We start from the raw sequence: 21,537 nt of genomic DNA, 5'->3' as shown, positions 1-21,537 counted from the left end.
GCAAGCACTAGTATGTTTTGATCATTTTTCAGGGGTAGATGCCATCAACACCCCTAAATCACGTGTGGTTATGACACACTCACCAACTCAATTTTGCTGAATGAAGCACTCGAGTATCTGCGAGACTTTTTCTACCCCAAGGCAAATGCCACCCTGCCAAGTCACCAGGCCAGGCGGCGTTTGAAGTAATTGAACAAGTGACAGGATAAATTCTTGCACTGTTCAGCTGCCAGAGCAGAGAGCGAACTGAACTGACTGCTGCTACTGTTGGCCCAACCACACACACTGAATAGGGGTCTGAGCTGCATGGATAGAAATAGTACGCAATGAAGAAGATCTCTGTGTTTGAGAAGGAGGACTGAGGCACAAAACTTGTCTTCTGCAAACGCGGCTGAAAGCAACATAAAATGCCATTGACTTATTCACTTTGACAGAAAACAAATAAATCCATTTAAAGGGGGGGTGAAAGGCATCTCTATTGCAAACCAAAATTAATTGCATGCGTGAAACAACAATAATCAATTCTGACCACAGACGTAAGTGCTATGGTTTTCCCAAAGTGTTTGAGCAGCCTGAAAGCATTTCCCTGTCTGCACACTTCAGAGCATCTGCTGAGCTCATCTGCACGTGCCATCCACCCCTGATGGCACTGCCACCAAAGAATCAGTTGGTCCCCTCCGGCAGGCTGCCACACACCGCCACCTCCGGAAGACAGGGAACATGCTGTCAGACCCACTGGGTTTGGTAGGCTTGTTTTTTAACATAATTATACATGTGTCTAAGGAAGAAACGTTTATTGCGAACACCGCTAGAACTTGTATCCCACGTGCACAGCTCCTTGAACAGAAGTTTTAAGAGTTGTGTGACTACCTTTTCTTAAACATTCTCTACAGAGTTTGGAGCAAGAAACAATTCTGGACGAATGTAAAACTGGTCTTTTTCAGCACCCAGCTATACATGAACAGTGATGAAAACAAGCTCTGGGAGAAAAAATACATTTCTTTTAGTTATTTTGGTATTTCTCCTTTTAATTAATGTTTAAGATGTATAGAATAGATGCTGATTTTAATAAGCATCAACATACACGTGTTATACGCTGCCATCATAACTTTAAAATTAGACAGAAAGGTGCCTATTGCTAAGGCTAAAACCAGTTCCGACTCTATAATTTATGCTCAAAATGCAAAGTTGGCATCAAACTTGGTCGTTATCACTAAAAAAAAAATACTTTTAAATTAATTTCAAAAGCAGAGATTAATATTATATTCCCTCTTAAATTGTCAGGCTGAATGCCAAGTATCAGGACTTCTAAAAATCTCTTCTTAGAATTGGAAATCTTTTGTTTTAGCTGCAGTATTTTCTCTGGAAATATACCACCTCTCTCCTTAAACCTAAACTGACAAAAAAGCACCTAAGCGTTTGCAGATCTTCAGGACAACTCCCCAGAAGGGTGCAACACAACCTTCAAACACAAAATGCCGCTGGCACGCCATGGCCATAGAAGAGCAGAGAGAAGAGGCACGTAGCAAGCATCAGACTGCCTGCTGCCCCACGGGACAGCCCCACACTGCCATGCCTTACTCCAGTTAAGCTGCCTTTTTTTTTTTTCTTTTTTTTCCCCAATCACACGTTTCCCTCTATAACCTTTCAGCAAAACTTTATTTTTTTTTTTTAAGTCTCTTTAAAGCACTCTTAAAAAATAAATTAAAAAGGGAAAAAAAAAAGAAAAAAAAAAAAGAAGAAAATGGAAGGGGGGGGGGAAAAAAAGCACTTTGTGAGCTGGAATGCTAAGCCATCTACTTACAGGCAGTTTCTGTGGGCTCGCTACATAGCTGCCAGATTCCCCGAAGATGAGAGTCATGTGAGGAGGCAGAGCGTGGTTCAGGGGGCTCGAGCTAAGAAAACACAGCACCGTGCGCTGGGCTAATCCTGCACCTGTGGTGTGTTATTCGGCAGCAAAGAAATGCAGTCCAGGCTGCCTCTGCCTAATGCAGCTCAGCTGTTTTTCTCAGCACTCCCTTTGATTGTAAGCTGGCAAACAATGTTATTTCAACCAGGCACAAAGCAATATTCAGGCTGCATAGGATATGACAGTAGAAAGGTGAAAGAAAAAGAAAATCCTGGAATTACAAATAAAATAGAGACGTTGAGCAATACAGGATTTGTAACTATTTCCAGATGACTACAAGCAGGTTCCAAAGTTAGGATGTGAAATGCACACTGGTGCTCCCCTTTTGCTCCCCAGCTCCCTTTAAAGTGGGTCTGCCTGTGCCAGGGATACACCACAGTGGTTCTCATTTATCTAGCTCAACACAAGGTCTCCAGTCAGTGCAATCAAGAGAAGGGCTGATGGCTTTTAGGCTTCTCGTGGTTTACCTTGTAGGCAAAATAAAAAATGCCACTGGAGAAGAGATGATGGTTTTATTAAAACAGATGGCAGGGATTTGTTCTCTCTCTTTTTTTTTTTTTTTTTTTTAAAGAAGGGGCCACCAAAGAGGTCTTCAAGTCACTGCTAGGATACCTAGCTTTTGAGAGAGTGACACCAAAAAAAAGGTAGGAAACTTAACAATAACTATATGCAAAGAGAAGGAAAATCTGGTCCCTTGCCAGAAAGACAGCAAATATTTAACTCCAAGGCGGAGGCATCATAGTTGGGAACAATCAATTATCCTGATATTTATAGGATAACCAGTATTAAAAATACCCTGCAATTGTGATCTGCAAATGTATTTAACAAAAAATATTATTTAAAAAGAAAACAACGGTCACAGGTTATTGATTTTTTCACATCTTGGGAAGAACTTAGTTAGATTTTAACTCTAACACAAGGAAAGATAATCTTGTAATATACATTTATTCCAGATAACAGTCATTTAATACACAATACCTCCTTCATATAACACATAACATCTACCATTTCCAAGTTAGTATATAACTGTTGGAGCTGACTTATAGGTACTGTTCCTTATCAGCTTTTTTTTCTTTTTGATATTAAGCTGTAAACATGAGATGCTGCATTCACAATATGCGCATGGGATTTCCTACTTAAACGCTTTTCTCCACAAAATGATACTTTAATTTCCACTCCATTGTTATCTAATCTAATTCCAAGTTTGGAAACTACTAACAAAAATATGAGATATCTGAGCTTTTGAAAATTATGTATCCAATTTCTTGTTGGAAAGTTTATTGCTGTTGCTGCTTACCAGTGGGATTATTTCCAAAAAAAAATGTTTATTTTCTTTAGATAAAATATGTGTTTTAGAAGAGTTATATTCCTCAGAGAAAATGTTCAAAGCTAATCAGGAACTATCCAAATTTTCAATTGACTTTGTGCAGAAGGGCTCCCTTGTCAGGATGCTGAGTGAAAGCAGTACAATTCCTAGTGCAACAATCGAAGATAGGTATCCGGATATTCAATGTGATCTATAGAGGAGAAGGAAGAAACAAGACTTTATGCAACAAAAAATAAACCAAATACATTTCCTTAAAAAAAAAATAATAATAATAATATATATATATAACCCTTGGAAATGCTCTATTTTCTTTTATTTTTAAACAGTCTTATCCACACTTTCTTCAAGCTATTCAATACTAGCAGATTACTCTCTGCTATCAGAAGCGATGTTTGTATTTTAATTCCTCCGTATCATTTGGTGTGTTCCAGCTGCATCCCTACTTTAGAGAACCACTGGTATATGCTAACAAGATCATGTGCACCATGTGAAAGAGATAAATGACATACATTCCTCTGTCAAGGCAATGTCATGAGATGGGCTGGCTCAAAACTGCTTGAGCTTCGCGGTGGTGTTCCTAGCAGCCATCACACTCCTGTTCATCTCTCTGAGAGCATCCCATTTGTTGCCTTGTCTTCTTTTATTATTATTTTTTTTTAACTGTTACTGGGATAGCTGCATGTGAAGGGAGGAGGAGGCCTCCCCTGCCTTTTGGCTTCTCCTACCGTCATTTCCATGCTTTCAGACTTCTCCTCCTAAAATGAGGATGCACACAGATTCTGAAATGAATTACAAAGCCAATTTGCATTAAACTTCAGGAGGTTTATATATAATGCGGTAAGTCTAAAACAACCAAAATGATGCAAAACAGCCCTCCTCTCTCACCCCTACCCATGCTCCCCAGTGACATCTCATTTTACAGCTAGGGAACGAGGACCCAAAGGTCACAGGTTTATTCATCCGGTTAGCTCACAGCTCAGCTCAACTTCACATGTGAGCCCGGGCTTTCCAAGGGGAAAAGCTCTGCGTTGTGTTGACTTTTGCTTCAGCTGCAGCCTGGAACAAGTCGGGAAGGGAAGGGGGAAGGGAAGGGAAGGGAAGGGAAGGGAAGGGAAGGGAAGGGAAGGGAAGGGAAGGGAAGGGAAGGGAAGGGAAGGGAAGGGAAGGGAAGGGAAGGGAAGGGAAGGGAAGGGAAGGGAAGGGAAGGGAAGGGAAGGGAAGGGAAGGGAAGGGAAGGGAAGGGAAGGGAAGGGAAGGGAAGGGAAGGGAAGGGAAGGGAAGGGAAGGGAAGGGAAGGGAAGGGAAGGGAAGGGAAGGGAAGTCCAACCAACAGCCCAGACTCCTCAACTCCAAGAACCAGAGCCCAAGCTCAAATCATTTGAAAATGGATCAGTAAATCTCAAGACAAAGAAATTCAATGGCTTCTCCAAAGCTTCTACCAATGAGTGTGTGGAGGAGCAAGGACTTACCTGCAGTTTTCCATATCCTAAGCAAGTGCCCTAACCCTATGTTATCCACACACCTTTTCATATGAACATCCAAAACAAAGATCAAAACTTATTAAAAAAAAAAAAAAGGGTGAAAGATTGGAAAAACAATGAAATACATGGAAGTTGAAACATAATTGAGACTGATAAAAAAAATCTTTAAGTAGGAACATCTTTTATATATAATTATTTTTCCAACTGGTCGCCCACCTAAATGTTTACGTTTAATCAGCTTTTGAAAGTGGTGGACTAGATGGCTGTGGAGACTAGAAACTAGGTATGGAGACTGATTTACATGTCACCAGTTAAAATTCATCAGAAGTCAGGAAAAGCTAGCTGTTCAATTGCCCTTCCGAAACCAGAACATTGTCCTGGCTGAAATTCTTCAAGTAGATATCGACCTCTCACCACCTATATTTGTAATTTCCAGTAAATATCTTTCTTGCAAATTGAAGAGCTGAGGTGAAAGATCGTGTAGGGAAATTGGCAGAAGTATAGAAGACCATTTACGCTTGAGGCAATGAAGCATTGTTGCTTTGTTATTTAAATTTCATGGATAAACAGGCAACTTTTGTTCCAGAGGTAATAATAATATAGCATTTCTCGTGAGTGCTGAATCTACTCTTTTTTTTTTTTTTTCCTTTCTTTTCCCTCTTTTTTCCCTGAAGCTTGCACTTAACCCTATTACAAAGGAAAGACTACCACTCTACATTCAGGAACCATGCCAAAGTGCTTGTCAGGAAAAAAAAAATATATATATACATATATATAAAATATATATATACAAAAAGGCATCTTACTTACATTAATACATTTAAAATGTCATAAAAAAACACAGCTCCAGCACAAAATACAATAATTGCCAGCTGCCTAATTATTTTCTCATCCTCTTTCAGCCCTCAACACAATGCCTCCTTTAGGCTCACTGCCAACGCCGTTTAGAACATTAAAAATATCCCCAATATCTGCAGAGATTTTGTGTGGCTAAATGTACTCTGATGGATAAAATTGAAGCAAATCTAAGAGCAAATTGATCCTATTTACTTTAAATGATGAGAGAAGCGAGACCACTGTGTGATGTAAACTTATCCGCGGGTTTGCATCCGTATTTGCAGAAGAACAGTTCAGTGATAGGAGGTTAGAGGTGGCTGAGGACAAATTTGGGTTCCCAATTAACACTAGCGAGCCATGAAAGCCTTGTCTGCTAGGCGCCATCACACACAAACTATCCTCCCACTGCACCGGGCCCTTGCTCTCTGCCGGGTTCAGTGTCTCCTTACTTGCTCAACAGTGTAAGCAGAGGGATCATTAGTTATGACTGGTAGAGTCTAGGAGATAATGTTGACTCTTATTTCAGGAACTATTAAGCTATAAACACTGCTCTGAAAGCCATTTATCTGCATTTGAAGATAAACAGAGAAGCTACTCAATTAACTAGATTGCAAGAAATAAGCTACAGATGCCAAAGTGAGTCACTTTTAAATTCCAAAAAGGAAAATGTGTGCATTTAATAAGCACAATTTTATACTGCAAAATTACTGACATGGAAGTTCATAAGCAGCATAGCTTAACCGTTCTGAAATGTCTGATAAAGGAACACAAATCAAAGTGTAATTACAAAACAGTTAATTCCAAGCAATGCAAATTACATGCACTTACAGTTTGCAAGTTACTACCAGAGATAACAGTTTTGAAGTATACCATTATAAAGTGGAAATCCTTGTAGAACAGTATTTAAATTTTATCTCCACATCATTACAATTTGAAAATGAGATGCTATCCCAGACCTTTGCAAGGAAGATAAATGCTGAACCTGTCATGCCTGAATCTGCACTTGCTAGGGAGAACATTCTTGCCCAGATAAGCAACAGAGTATGAAATTATTTTCCTGAGTCTTGCCAAATAACCAACCCCCCCCCTTTTTTTTTTTTTACTGAATACTATTTATCTATTTGTCAAATCTCTTTGAGATCTCTATGGTATTAATTTAAGAAAATTAAAAGAAAAAAAGCACCAAACCACTAAAAAGCGTAACCACAAGATAGTTTCCAATATCCTTTAAAGTATGCAAAATGCAAGGCATTCTACGTGTCGAGAAAAAGATGGATTTTTTTTTTTTTGTCACAACAATTAAAAACCTGATCTTTCCTTGTGCTTCCAGATGCCAGCGCCTTTCAAGGCAGCTTGGAGGTCAGCCTGGGGAACACGCAGGTGTGCAGTGTGTTGGCAGCTGAAAGCTTGTGAGGCTGCGCTGAAATCCTATCCCCCCCCCCTCCACATTCCTGCGGGCATTATAAACGCTCCCTGAAGGAATATTACCCTAATGCGGACTAATTTTCCGCAAACAACCCCAACCTCATTAAACCTATTCTTTATCAGCATTGTTCAAAGCCATTTTTCTGGTAATATTGAACTCCCTTATGCCCATCTAAAAAGAAAAGAAACTCCTTTTATGTTCTATCTGGTATCGCTTCTCCTATTCAGGTCAACTGGCACTACACAATAGCTTCAATAAAAATATTCATTTTCATCATATGGTAGTAAAGACTACGACACAGAGATTAAGAGAGTTATGTTCCCATAAATATAGAGTAAAGGGACCATTCTCCAAGCGGGGTCTGATAGATTTATATGGGTGATCCCAGCTTGCAGGCAAGCCCAAATGAATTAGAAGGACAGTATTCCTAAAGCAGGTGTTCTCCTGGACTTGTGGTTCCTCATGCTCCTGAAATGACCTCATACCCTTCCCTAGACAAATCCTTCTGGCCTTCAGTGGGATCACACAGATTTAATTTTCTTAAGATGAATACCCACTGCCATTAAAATGATTTAAACATTTGAACGTGCTTTCACTTAGCTTTGTTGTGGAGCCAAAATAAGAACTAGCTTGCATGCTCGCATTCAGGTACAAAGAAAGAAAGAGGGAAAGAAAGCATAACACAGCAGCGAGGCTCTGACATACAGAATTTGTATTCTCATCCCACGGTGAAGACTACCTAATTATGGGATCTCATCCCAGTTGCTCTGCAATGCAGCCTGCCCACCTGCAAATCATTGATGCAAACAATAATGTTCTTTTAAAAGTGTTTCTTGTTTGCAGATGAAAACCGTTGTTGTTAAAGGATTGGCACAAGAATAGCATATAGACTCTTAGACTCTTCCCCTGCTCCATCCAGATTGTCTTGAACGGCCTGAAGCTCCGCATACAGCACAGGATAACAAAATACAGAAAGGAGCCAGAGCCAGAGGATATCTGCCTATTGTAACCACGCAGTCCTGAAATGATAAAACCAGTTGTACCGTAAATTGCTTGCTCTGAGGAAAACAGTAGACAAAACAGCATTTTATTTTCCATTGATTCTTCTGCCTGCTGTTCAACAAAGAAGAACCCAAGAGGAATTGCCAGGAATAAGAGCATTGGGAAAAAGAAAGACAGGCAAAAGCACAGGGAGAAGGCAAGCCATGCATCCACACTCTTTGGCCAGTTCACTGCAAGTCAGTGGAGATTCTTTTGAAGGAAGCAAAACTATAAATACATAACCCATGAGGGCTCCAAATCAGAGGAACAAAGAGTTAGTTACACTGAAACGATCACTGGGAAAATTAAATATTTGAAATATTGAAATTATTTAATATTAGAAATATTGCTACTATACAATATAATAAAGTCAGTATATGCAATGCAAGTATGAAAGCCATGGTCCTCATAACCGCTGCTCACATGTGCACAGTGAACAGAAATCTGTGGTATAACACTGTTATCATATGCATCTAACCCTATAAAAGACATATTAAGTAACTTCTTAAATGAAATTCGCTGTTTATCAACAGACTTGTGAAACAAGCCAAAGCAATAAACCACATCTAGGATAGCCCTAAGCAAAAATTCAGCCACTCCATCCTGCAGACAGCTCAATTACGGACTGTACTGGGGAGAAGCCACTCGCAATATTGCATATTGCATGTGTGCTGATATCCACGTGGTACCAACTATAGCCAGAAAGATTCCTCATGCCTTCTTTACCACTCTGAAAAGGAAAATACGTGGGTCATGTTTTACACCATTTAAAAATAAAAGCATTTCCCATAATTAGGGGGTTGGACTAGATGACCTGTAAGGTTCCTTCCAACCCAAAATGTTCTATGATTCTATAATTTACTGTTCTCTTCTTCAAATTACTATCTTTTTCATATTTTAAGTTCCTGCTTTCCCTCAGCCTCCTTTGCTCCAGAATGTTTTAAGCACTTTTTCCTTTTTCTCTGTCCTTTTTTTTTAAAAAAAAAAATAATATATATATATTTGTTTGGATATTTTTTTCTTCATTGAGTTTCCTTTTAAATAAATCAAGTAAGTTTCTTTGCAACAACTTATTTCCCCTCCATCAGCTTACATTTTCTTCGTCTGTTTCTTTCTCACCTGCTTTTCGTCTCTTTTCTTCTACATCCTCATCACTCTTCCAGCCCTTCACTCCTCTCACTTTCCTTGTACAAGCTCGCTGATCTTTTCCCCCTTTCTCTCACTTATTTTCTCCCCACTTCCTTAAATATGTATGTCAAAACCATCTGAACCCCACTCCTTTCTCAGCCTTTGTTGCCCTGCCCGACTTTCATACCCATTTAAAAGCACATGCAATACGGACCATAAATTATACTTAAATGATGCCATATTAAGTATACCATGTCGGTATGTAGGAAACCATAATATTTACCTCTTTGGAGGGAATGTCTTTCATGGATGAGTTAGTCAGAATCACAGTTTGTACATCCGTCTGTGTGCAATACTAGTGGACTTAAGTAACTGCTAGCTAATCCCCACAGTTGTGACTGCCTGACACAACGCATTTCAACAGCATTCAGCAGTAACTCAAAACATCATTAAAATCTTAGCTGACTGTACTGTGGGGAAAAAAGTGTTGGACTCCCACTAAGTAAGACTAAGCCTGCATTTTTTGTGCAGCTATCCCTTCCTTACAAGAGAGGAAAGCAGCTTGTGTACACTTTTCATGGAAGACAGAAGCAGGAGAACACAGGCTGCTTCTACGGATTTCGGCTGAGATCCAATCTGAAGTTTACTGAGCTTCCATTAGCCCACTAAAAGTTAATTAGAAGCCTTGACCTCAATGAAAGCCAATGAGAAGTTGCAACTAATGCCAACAAACTACAATAGCATGGGTCCTCACATGAAATTAAAAGACAGTGGCTGTCCACAGATATGAAATAAATAATCAAAATTAGATTATTCTTTCCCTTTTCTTCTTTTTAGCTATTTTAAAAAAGATGGAAATTATCATCCAGATGAATTTTCATTTCTTTAAGGTCCACTCAATCTCTAAAAATAATCCGAGTCATAAGAACAAGGGGCCTGTAGCAAATATGTGTTTCAAGCTGAGATGCTGTGTAATTTCACAGAGAAAGAAAAATATTTTCACAAGCTTTCAACTTTTCATTTGTATAAAATAGTTTATTTTATAGCTAGGTAAAGATGTAAAACTAAACTTCTTCATTAGTGTAATGTACTGTAAGTCACTATAAACACTGTTAACATAACTAAATGCATGAATTGTACAACAATTTCCATCTGAATATATAAGGGAGTAGATGCCAAATATAGGGTAAAATAATATAATAACAAGTCAGCTTTCTTCTATAAAATAGCAGAATTCTTAAAGAATGTGTTGGTGGTCAAATCTCTGACAAATAAGAGGTTGTTTCCTTGCTACACAGCCTGATCATTGGTCTGGTCAATCTTTACTAAGGAACAAGAAAATCTATTTGGATATTCTGTAAATATGCACAGGGAGTATTATTTTCCTATAAAGTCATCTGAAATTACTCACTACCAGCTTGTATTTCTTATTGCTGCTCATTTAATGCAGCAGTGCTAAATGAATTCCCTACTCAACTCTGCAATAGAGGAACTATTTTCTAAAGCCCCTTCCTGGGTGGGGACCCTACTGGGTCAACCAACCAGCATCACCGAGCTGCAGCCAGGCAGAAAATGAAAAGGATAAAACAAGTTTTTAAGAATGAATGTGATCACTATATAAATTCACTCACATTCACACATGTAATAATTTGTATTTCTACACTAGTCTTCTTTCCAAAGTAGCTTCCCCTTAGACTGAAGGTGGTAGACACAAGTACCACCTACGTGTGTTAATGAAACAGTCTCACCTCCATGCACAAGCTGGAGGTAAAAAAAAAAAAAAAAAAAAAAAAAAAAAAAAAAAAAAAGTTGATCAGTCTCTGCACAGAATATACATTTTTTACCTTCAGTTATCAGTGTGTCCAAGGAAACTAAATTAAAAGATTTAGACATGCATTCAGCAGAAAATCAATGTGAACAACAAATTGTTGCTAAATGCAGTATCAGAAAATACATTAGTTTTAACAGCTTTCTTCTGTAAAATATACCATAGTTAGATTATAAGTAATTAAGAAATCTGACTCAAAAATTATTTCCTTAGAATATTCCACTTACAGATCCTTACATCTGCAACGCCTACTTTGTTCACAGAAACAAATTACACATAAAACAGACGGCAGAAAAACAAGAATGCCAGTCGGAAATTCAGCTGAAATTATGACTAATGTTTGCCAAATTGATAGTGAGCTACGGTAGTAGGATCCTATTTAGGAACTGAGCTCTGAGGCATGCGCTTCATCTGCCCAGTTGTAGCAAGAAAAATAAGAGGCAGTATTGTTGGGGAAAACATCATATAAACTCTGTTAGCTTTATCTTAGAAGTCAACTTAAAATTGTAGTTTAAAAAACCTGACTCTTAGCATGAGTAAAATGTGAACCTCAACATTAAGCCAACACTACACAAGCAAGAATGAGGCTTGTAATACTTATTTGACAGAATAAGGTTAAGATATTTATGTTCAAAACAGTCTAGAATGTACTCCAAGAGGAAAAAAAAAGAAAAAAGGTATAATCAACTACATATTTTTGTTATCCAGCACCAGAATTTCTTCTATGAACATAAATGACATAAATCAACAAAGCCTGGAAGGTATACTTCAAGAAAGGGCATCAGATATCCATTTAAAAGTATCCAAAACAAGGATAGTTAAATACAAAAATAACTGAATTAGCACTTTGTAATTTATTCTACATCCTGCCTGCTGCAGTTTCAGTAGGATGTGATACATTCGGCATAAAACACACACACACACACTTCTTCAGTTTTATCCTCAACAGCACAGTCAATTAAGTCATTAAATTGAGCTGATTAAATTCCAAAGCTGGTTATGTTTCAGGAGAGAAATCAGTGATTTCTACAAACTGTTTGTACATGATCTTAAATCTTCACTCCTTTAAAAACCCTGAATCTAGATAACAAAATCCTGGCTTTGCACTGTTAGTTTTGCCGCCACCACCTCGGGCCAGGATTTCAAGGCAAGATCTTGCACACACACAATTTCTGTTGCTTTCTCTCCATCAGTTAGAGAAAGTCAATTAAAAAAATATGTATTGAAGTAATAGTAGATTGTTTCTCACCTAATCCTTAGCTCACACTGAAAATAAACTGAGTTATGCTGTTAAAATTGAAGGTGAAACCAAGTCCGGAATGAACTGTAACGGATTTGCAGGGTCCCCTTTTGGTTTTCTCATTCATTATCAAATGAGAAATATTGGGGAGACTTGGGAAGAAGTCAAAATCCTTGACTTTAAAACCTCACACCCATTTCATAAGAGATTATTAGGAACAATAGTGTTCTACATCATATTGCTAATTCCCTTCACTAGTAAAAAATGTTTTCAGGTTTAGCAATAATACTGACCGAGTGTTTTAAGACCACTTTTTCCATTCCCTGCAAAATTGCGCCCCCTTAGCACTCTCAGGAGCTTTTGTTTCTGCCAAAGGCAGATTCAGTTTCTGCCCATAATAGTGGTGGCAAAATGGAGCTCAGCACACTTCTAGCAAGGACCACATGCACTTTGTATAGGTCATTCTATTAGAATAGCTCAGACCAAAATACTGTCATATTAAAAGTGAAAAAAGCGTGCTTTTCAGACATACTTACAAGAAACCAGCACAATCAAGTTACTCTGCCTGCATGTTGTATTTCTTATGCAAATCCAGAAAAGTCCAGCAAAACAGATTAGTTCTCTGATTTTTTGTATGCTTCCTTCAGAGAGCTTTTAAACTACGTGAACAAGAAAAAAAGCCACACACTGAAAAACTCCTTTTTAACCAATGTACCACAGGCCAAACATCTCCCAGAGATACTGGGGAGAACTGAGGAGAATTATTTACAAAACAGACGCGTTAGAAAATTTGCCTTAAATGACTGTAAATCTTGACCCCTTTAAAAAGCCTGAAGCTAGATAACAAAATCCTGGCTTTGCACTGTTAGTTTTGCCGTCACCCCCTAGGGTCGGGATTTCAAGGCATGATGTTGGACACACAGAATTCCCATCTTTTCCTCATCCCGCCAAAGAATTCACCTCTCCTCATTTTTCTTTGCATGGATATGCTATCCATTGCTTAGTTTGCCCTGCAGCAAATGTTGATCATCCTGCTGGTGTTCCCTTTTCAACCATGACACCCTTCTGAGGTGAAGGGCAACTCAATACTCCTTCAACAGAGGATCTTCACCAAACACTCCCAAGTCACGTTACGGGACTGACTGTCTGACAGGTGGGAAGGGCAGCCTTTCCTCAATCAAGCTAGCTCAGAGATTTTAAGAGACTGACACTTAGCTTCATCTAAATGAAAGCTTTCCAGGGGTTCATTCAAGGAGAAGAGATGGAACACAATGCACTCAAGCAATTAGCCATGCTTATGAACATCTAAAACCCTGGCAATTAGGATATGGACAATGGGCTCCACTTCCATACAACAGTGACCCCCAACTAGGGAGCTCTTCTTTCCAGAAGCAACACCTCTTTCCAAATTCCTCAGCCAGCAGGCATGAGCAGGTGTTATCCCCGTGTCATGTAACCCCCCAAAATGTTCTTTGCCATTCGTTGAGGGACCTCTTCATCTTCCATTCCCAAACCACATGGGTTGGGGCTTACCTAGGCTGTAAGGATTATTAAATAAATAAATGGAAATCTAAATGTAAATAAGCCCCAAAGATCAGATTTATATCTAATTTAAACTGTAAACAAAGCAGAATTGGAGGTTTGAGGATTTAGGGTAGGGTTCCTCTCCTCTTCTTTGAGCTGCCAAAGCCTAGTCACCTAACTCTTCTCCCCTTGTAACTCAGACTCTTACTTTACATAAAAACAATCATTAACTGGGCTTCTAAACATCTCAATATTTCTAAAGCATCTTTCTTCCCCTTTGATGCTGGATAGACAGCTATCACATAGGCAGGAAAGGACAGATGACATATACTGTACTCCCACGGCTTGGATATACAATTCACTTTTTATATTTTACAGTGCATAAAAATAGGAATCACAAACAAATGACTCCTTTCCTGCTTGTACTTTGCAGAGAAAAATGGGACACGGTATCTGAAATTCCTGATGCCCAACATGGATGCTCTTTGGCCGGGCCGGGCCTCAGCCGGCTGCTTGCTGGGACATTGGTAGAAACCAACTTTCACCAGAAGGAGTAGTTGAAGGCACGGCCTCTCCATTGCACCAGAAATCCCTCCTCCTGTTCCCAAGATGCGTATTTCGGGCCGTGGCAGATTGCCTCGTTTCAACTAGCAGCCCTGTGACACAACCCAGAGGCTGAAGGAGATGTAAACTATTTACCCTGCCTCCTCACACGTTATTTTTGCAGGCCGGCCGCCCTGGGCCATGTTTGTTTATAACGCCAGTGCTCCCTGCTCCCGCGGGGCGCTCAGTAACGGAGACTCCAGGGAATTTCTATCTGGGGGAAGGCACTAAGCGATTTGGGTTTCTGGCCTGGAAGAAGCTTTGTTTAACTTGAAAATAGTTTGGAGAAGTAGCACAGCAAGTGGGTTTTCCCCCGAAGAGTTTGGTGTTGCAAATGACACTGCAATGTGACTAGGAGGAAAAAACACAGATACAGAGTTTGTGTGGAAATACATACAAGTAAAACACATGCTCAAGCTTGAGGATGAAAGCAGTAGGAATTTTCAAATTTGGTGGCTAAACAGAAAAGAAATATTGAAAATAAGCTTAAATAAGCTTTGGAAGTTTCTGCCAGTCATTTCCCGGAGAAACTGCCAATGTCACCTTGAATGCCTATTGTTCAGCCCAGAAACAAAGGATTTTGTTCCTTTTCTAAAGTATTTACTGCTTCTTGAAATCACTATTTTTGCTTTTGTTGCTTAGAGCTCAGTCAATGTTTACACAGAAATGTTACTTTGAAATAGAAGTATTTACATTTCACTGAGAACTATTTGTACAATTTTTCAAAAAATCTGCTTTTGTTTAGTTGAAGCTAGTCCTCAAATGTAACTCAAATTTATGAATACCTTGGGCTTAGAAACAAATACTTTTCTGCTGATCTGCGCTGTTGCGAAGTTGTTGGGTTTTTTTTTTGTTTTTGTTTTTGTTTTTTAATTGTCTTGACTCTTTCAATCAGCTCTAGCAACCAAACCACTTTCCAGACTTCTAGGAAGCAAACTAAGGACAATGATGTTAATTAAGAATTTCCTATTGTAGCTGTAAATTTTAATAGGATGTTAAGGTCAAGCATTAGACTGAAAAGAAATATAAGTTAAAGCTAAATAAAAGTGCCTTTTTTTCAAAGGTAGAAATGCTGGGGGATCAGCACTTAGAAAATTCACAGGAAGTCCCTATAGACACTTGTCGCCATAATAACGAGATACTGACTTAAGTATCTACAGCGTTATGAGAAAAAAATAAAACCAGCCCCATTCAGATGTGCAAATTAAGTGACATAATGAGCCCCATTTAAAACACATCATTGATCCTCCATCCTCTCTGTGCTCAAGACTTCATCAGACACCTCTATTTTGCACAAGCTGCGTCTCAACAAGATACCAAGAAACAAGGACTTCAGTCACAGCTGGGGCCAGCCCTGCTGGATCAAAAGTTTCACAGAGGGGACGCTATTTCCCAGCGCAACACAGAAAAGCCGTATTTTAAGAGGGAGGAAAGTGCTCTCTCAGAGCAATCCTTCTGTAGCAAACCCTGCATTCAAGCACTCCATTCTTTCCAAAACATCCTCTGGTGCAAAGACTGAATGAAACACGCAAACTTTGCAGGGCATTTCGTACTTCGATTAGCACAGCGCTGCTTGGGATTTATATTGAAGGACAATACCCAAGGACGCACCACAGCCTTTCAAACTCTGAGCAGCTCTGTGTGCAAAGCGGCTACGAGCTAATAAATTCTGCATTTGCTAGTAAAACAGCTATTTTCTTTAGCTTCAAATATCAGACAAATGTAGCATTACATCCCTGGTGGTGTTTAAGGAAAGGTTGGATGTGGTGCTCAGGGACATGGTTTAGTGGGTGACATTGGTTGTAGGGGGGTGGTTGGACCAGATGACCTTGGAGGTCTTTTCCAACCTTTATGATTATATAATTAGTTAAACAGTCCTGATGCATGAAGTCTCCAGTAGTCTACAGGGCAGCCATAGGAAAAGCTTTCCAGGTCTGCCAGCATGCCTCATTCCCAGTTTGGGCTTCTAAGGGTAACTTTAGCTTGCTTCCCGTAGCACACTACTGCTAGCAACTCCTTAGCACCCCTTTTCTGTCTCCCAGTTCTCAGCCTACCTGGAAAGGTCACTATTTAAGTCAATGCAAATTATTTTTCCATTAAAATTTTCACAGTATTAAATATCTTTTTAAGATTAAAATGTATTAGAAGTTCTGCATTTGTTTATATTTTTCAACATTTAGTATTCAAAATGTCAGCGTTATAGTGCTTTCTCTGTGATATTTTCCTCTTAATACAGAAAAATATTTAGATAGAGAACATATAAAGTCTATGGAGCAAATCTTAAATAATTGCTACTGACTGCCGTTACTAGTGCTGCAAGGAAATCTAAGGGAATTTATAGGTTTACTTTGAACAGTTTAATATATTATTTTTCACAAACCCTTACTTCTGAAAATGGAACCAAATTATGAAAGTGTCTATATTCTCCAAAGAGATCTGCATTTTGCATTACTATATTCTGCTAGGATAAGAACACATGGATGTCATTCCCCACAGAATAATATAAGAAGACTGAAGCAAATCTGAGCAGAAGGGGAGTTAAACTTTGCCAAAAAACATCCACAAAGAACACCTCTTCATTCATCAGCTCAGACATTAACCCTAATTTATATAACTTTAAATAAAAGTTATAACCTGGAAATGGGGGGTTGTAGGTATAACACTCATTGTAATAGCATTACAGATAAAACTGGCTCACACTGACAGTGTTTCCCCTTTTGAAAAATAATTCTGCCTGTACTTCAACTTCTTGTTGCCAATGACCTGGGCTGTGAAAAACAGCAGTAAAGGAGCAGAAAAAAATGGCTCTGACTTTCTTTTTGGGGTTAGTTTCAGATGTTTGGCAGTGGAATTTACTTCCATGCTCTGTAGATCAGAGGCAAAATTGCTATTTGATTTCTTTCTTCTCTACCTCCTCTCTGTCACCCAGGAGTTCACCTTTATTCAGTAACAGAAGGAAAGATGGACTAGGGGGGGCAGAAATCAGCTCAGTCAGAACTCTGTCTTTTGTTTCTCAAGACACACCAGGATTATTTGTGTTTGAGGACAGAACACTGCACCTTGTTGGGATGCTGTATGAAAAAAAAAAAAGATGAAATCTGATGATTTCAAAAAGTTTAAACAAAAGATTATTTGGGGTGGGAAACTTCTGCGTCTGATCAACTGAGCTGTCAATTGTTGTGCATGTCTCTGTTGTATTTTTAAAACGAGCCTCCAGTTCCCATCTCGGTCCCTTTTGCTCTGACAGAAGTGCAGCCTTCAAGTCAAAACCTTTTTGCCTGTTCTCATGCACTGCATAGATGCTGACAGACATACTTGTGAACAGACACGTTAAGTGTATAGAAACGGTGAGATATGTTATGGGGAGGTGCTGAAAATGAAACTCAAAGCTCTGGCATTTCCTTCAAAAGGGATAAAACAACATAGAGATCTTAGCGAGCATTATTGTGGTGAAAGACCCCCACAGTACGGCTGTGTGAAAGACCTTAGACAAATAATCCCTGTTTAGTTAAATTTAGATGAAGGCCCCTCATTTTGGTAAGAAGACCATTTTCTTGTTCCTGAATAGACTGAGACCGTAGTGCTTAATAAACGTGTTTATAACAGTCTTCAAATTATTTAGCAGATCATCAAGATACTGGGAGGTCTTTCCAAAGGAATTGAGATGCACGTATCAAAACCCAGATCTCCCAAGTGAGCATGAATGTCTTTGCATGGGCAGAGATGGGAGATTATTTCTCTTCTTCATGCTAGATCAATGTGCATACTTCAGGTGTAACTAAAGGATAAATTTCTGCATTGCTCAAACAAGTAGCTAGATTGAATTGTGTGTAAATTTATCCTGCTCTGTTTTGTTCCATCTACAAAACAGTAAATCATCTTGGTTATTCTTCCCAGTGAGATCAACAAAAGGAGCTAATCCTGATTAGGCCTAACTTTGTCTGAATCACTTTTATGTTCACCCTGGAAAAACAGGTCACAAAAGTTAATCCATCTTGTAAAAACATTTAAAACCAAAAAACCTATTAGACAAAGGACGAGTCATATGCCCAGTCACCTGACACAAGCCACAGGCCCAACCTTAACAAGAATTTAAGCACTGAAAACCTCTTCAATATCCTTTCTTTCCTCTCTTTTATTCAAGTTTCTCAACAACAAAAAGCTAGCAATGCATCCCTGCATTTGAATTTGAGTAATTCAAAATGAATTATGCTAAAGAGTTTTAATATAAATGTCTAAAACGGAGGCAACACCCTGTCAAAGGAAGCCTATGAGTCTTTCTGTAGAAAGTGAAGAGGGAAAATGTATCAGAAAAAGCCTTCCAGGAGAGCAGGCAGTCTATAAAAGCAAGAAGTTCTATATAACAGTAAGAGAGGCTTAAAGTTGAGCCAAGAGAGACCAGGTTTTACTCCCCTTCAGGCCTGACCAAACATGATACTTGGCTGCTCACAAACCAGCTGGACAAGGAAACCACATGCTGACGGTTTGGGTATCACCAAAATTAAGGTTCCAGTCTTATGATGAGATCACTCTCCCAGAGGGAAGAATTTTCTTAGATCATCCAGAAGCGCTTCACTGTTAATGGCCAAGCAAGCTAAATTGCTGGCTTGCTTCTTTTCTTCTATAAATATGCCTCAGCACACCTGAATTGTATAGCAGAAATAAAATAAAATCCAAAATCCTGCTGCTAAACTTACTGCTTATAACAAAAAAAAAAACACTGCAGCAACTTTTTTTTTTTTTTTTTTTTTTTAGATTACGGAAGACCTGTTTTGGGCCATTTTCCAGGATGAAGCAACAGCTGTCTTTGCCAATCTCCTTGCAGGCAAAGAAAATTTTCAAGATGAATTGTTCTGACAGAAAGCAGGAGATTTTTTTTGCTTTGCTTTGCCAGTGTTGCTTCTCCTAGAGTCAACTTTCTAATTCCAAAGACACTTCCAAATATGAATTAATTACAGGTTTGATGAAATGCATACCTGTTATTCGTAGAAATCAGGAGTGGTACACTTGAGGAAGGAAGGAAGGAAGGATGGGAAAGGGGAGAGAGAGACCTTTGCATCCTGAAAGGCTATAAAATTAATTTCCCACTTCTCAAATTAGTCTCATGTGGGGCAATCTCTAACTTCCTTCTGTGGTTTGAAGCACAGTGTAAGCAAAGTGCAGCTGTAAAGTGGGCTTTGGCAGAGGTCGATGGCCCCAAACCAGCAACCTTTGCAGGAGGGGAGCTTCCAATTAATTGATGAAGCAAAGAAGCAGAGATAGGTGGGTACCCTTGCTAAAACTCACGCTGCTCAAGATGTTGTCCTTTTTAATTAGGATATTTAACAGAGGAATATATGGCCAAGAACCAGAATTGCCTGTTCTGGTTTAAGAATAAGCTCTCCACCCAAACAAAGTATTAACGTGTCACTCTGTATAATAAATACATGACTTACTATACAAAGAAGTATAGTTGAATGGCTTTGGCCTTGTCTAGAACTAATTTATTTTAAGTCTATATATAACAAGTTCCTCTGACAATGAATTGTGTAACGTCTACGAGACAAAAAACGGCACACTTTGTTAGCTACAGAAAGACAGGTGGACCGACAGAAACTTCCACTTAGTGCTTTGTTGGCTGCCTGCCACGGTTTGAATGGGGGCAATTATGAAAAAATTGAACACATGACTTTAATAAGCTTCAATATGGATTGCTGTCTGGTAAAAACAGAGCTTTACAATAAGTTACTCTGGGTCTACTCTTTGCTACTGGGAACAAATGTGTTGTTTCAGATGTCAATCACATATTCTTTGGATTATTTGAAAAGGTTAGCGAGAATAGTGACATGTGAAATTGGGGGTGACAGGAAGCAGGTACAGGGGACGGCAGCCCGGGGGGGCGAGGACCTCTCCGAGCAGAGCGGGACGCGACGCGGCTGCAGTGCCTGGCAGGCACGGCTCTGCTGCAGAGGCAGCTGCCGGTACCGAAAGCAGAATCATGAACACCGAGCAGACCACGAGCAGCAGTGGGCCCAGCGTCCCACACAAACCCTTGCCATCGCCCAGCAGCAGGATGCTTTCTACTCTGTCTCCCAACCCCACACTTCCCAGGTCCAGCTCCCTCCCTTGCCTTCTGCTGGGTAGCACTGAGCCCGTCCATCATGCCTATGTTGCTAATAAGGTCTCGGGTCAGCTCTGCACCACTCCACACATTTTTTTACTCTATGTATGTACACGTAGTCATTCTAATTTAACACCCGGCATAACCATTTCTTAAGAAAGACATACCCAGATTCTTCACTCAGAGGGTGGTGAGGCACTGGAACAGGCTGCCCAGAGAAGCTGTGGAAGCCCCATCAGAGCTAGATGGTCCTTAAAGGTCCCCTCCAACCCAAATCATCCTGTGATTCTATGTTAAATGGATATATCTAGTAGTACACATTAAGACTGAAGGGTCTATTTTCAGTCCCTTATTACCTGGAACAAGATAAACTCTTTTATCTCCTTTCCAAAAACAAAATCAACCATCCAAACAAAAGAAACCAGAAAATGCTGTTTCACTTGATGAGAAATTCCAAAGAATTACATCACCTTAGCAGTGGAAAATAAGAGGAACGTGACTAATTTTGAGTGACTTTCTCCTAGAGTGGGACCACACCACCAGAAACACTTAGGACGCTCAGCTATGGTAGCATCAAGAACCATTCCTCCTGCTGCAAGCTGGCAATTTCTCAACACCCGTTGCTTCTGCCTATCCTTTTCTTGCCTGTTGCGGCCATCCTCCTTCACATGTGTTTGAGACAAGCTGTGCATGTGCACCACACACTTTCATATCTCCAAGTAAAAAGTTCATAAACCGTGTGATTTATAACAATCATACAAATGCAAAGGAACTATTATCATTTGGCTTCAGTCAAGCAATGTTGCAAATTATTATTTTTTATTTTCACAGGTTTGCTGTTTCTTTTTTTCAAATGTTGCCCCAGAAATGACCATATCCTCTAGCTTCAGCCTGACCCCAAGCTCCCTTATTTATAAAATTATTGTGATTATTGACAGTAACAATGCACATTGATGACAGCTCCATCCGAGACACTTCTGACATACCATAAACTCAGCAAGGGCGAGTCCAAAGAATAAGCAGTAATAATCTGCCACACAAACACAACACAGAGAACAACTGACTCAATCAATAACCTGCAGCAATAGACAGT

The 21,537-nt window shown here is 39.4% G+C and overlaps 1 protein-coding gene across 25 annotated transcripts in view; it reads right to left on the bottom strand.

Moving 5' to 3' along the window:
* Window positions 1-21,537, bottom strand: part of BMPR1B (bone morphogenetic protein receptor type 1B) — a 254,525-nt gene that overhangs the window by 42,519 nt on the left and 190,469 nt on the right. For 6 of the 25 annotated variants that reach the window (XM_048049469.2, XM_048049465.2, XM_048049466.2 and 3 more), the window contains one exon: window positions 3,207-3,426. The exons of 18 other annotated variants lie outside the window; for them this stretch is intronic. The gene's annotated coding sequence lies outside the window, so the exon portion shown is untranslated. Of the gene's footprint in view, window positions 1-1,804; window positions 2,422-3,206; window positions 3,427-21,537 lie in introns of those variants that run through there. One more of the 25 variants, XM_066996389.1, reaches the window with a different exon arrangement.

The sequence above is a fragment of the Anser cygnoides genome, chromosome 4 (genome assembly GCF_040182565.1).
Source record: "Anser cygnoides isolate HZ-2024a breed goose chromosome 4, Taihu_goose_T2T_genome, whole genome shotgun sequence".
NCBI lineage: Eukaryota > Metazoa > Chordata > Aves > Anseriformes > Anatidae > Anser > Anser cygnoides.
This window is presented reverse-complemented; position numbering and strand designations above follow the sequence as displayed.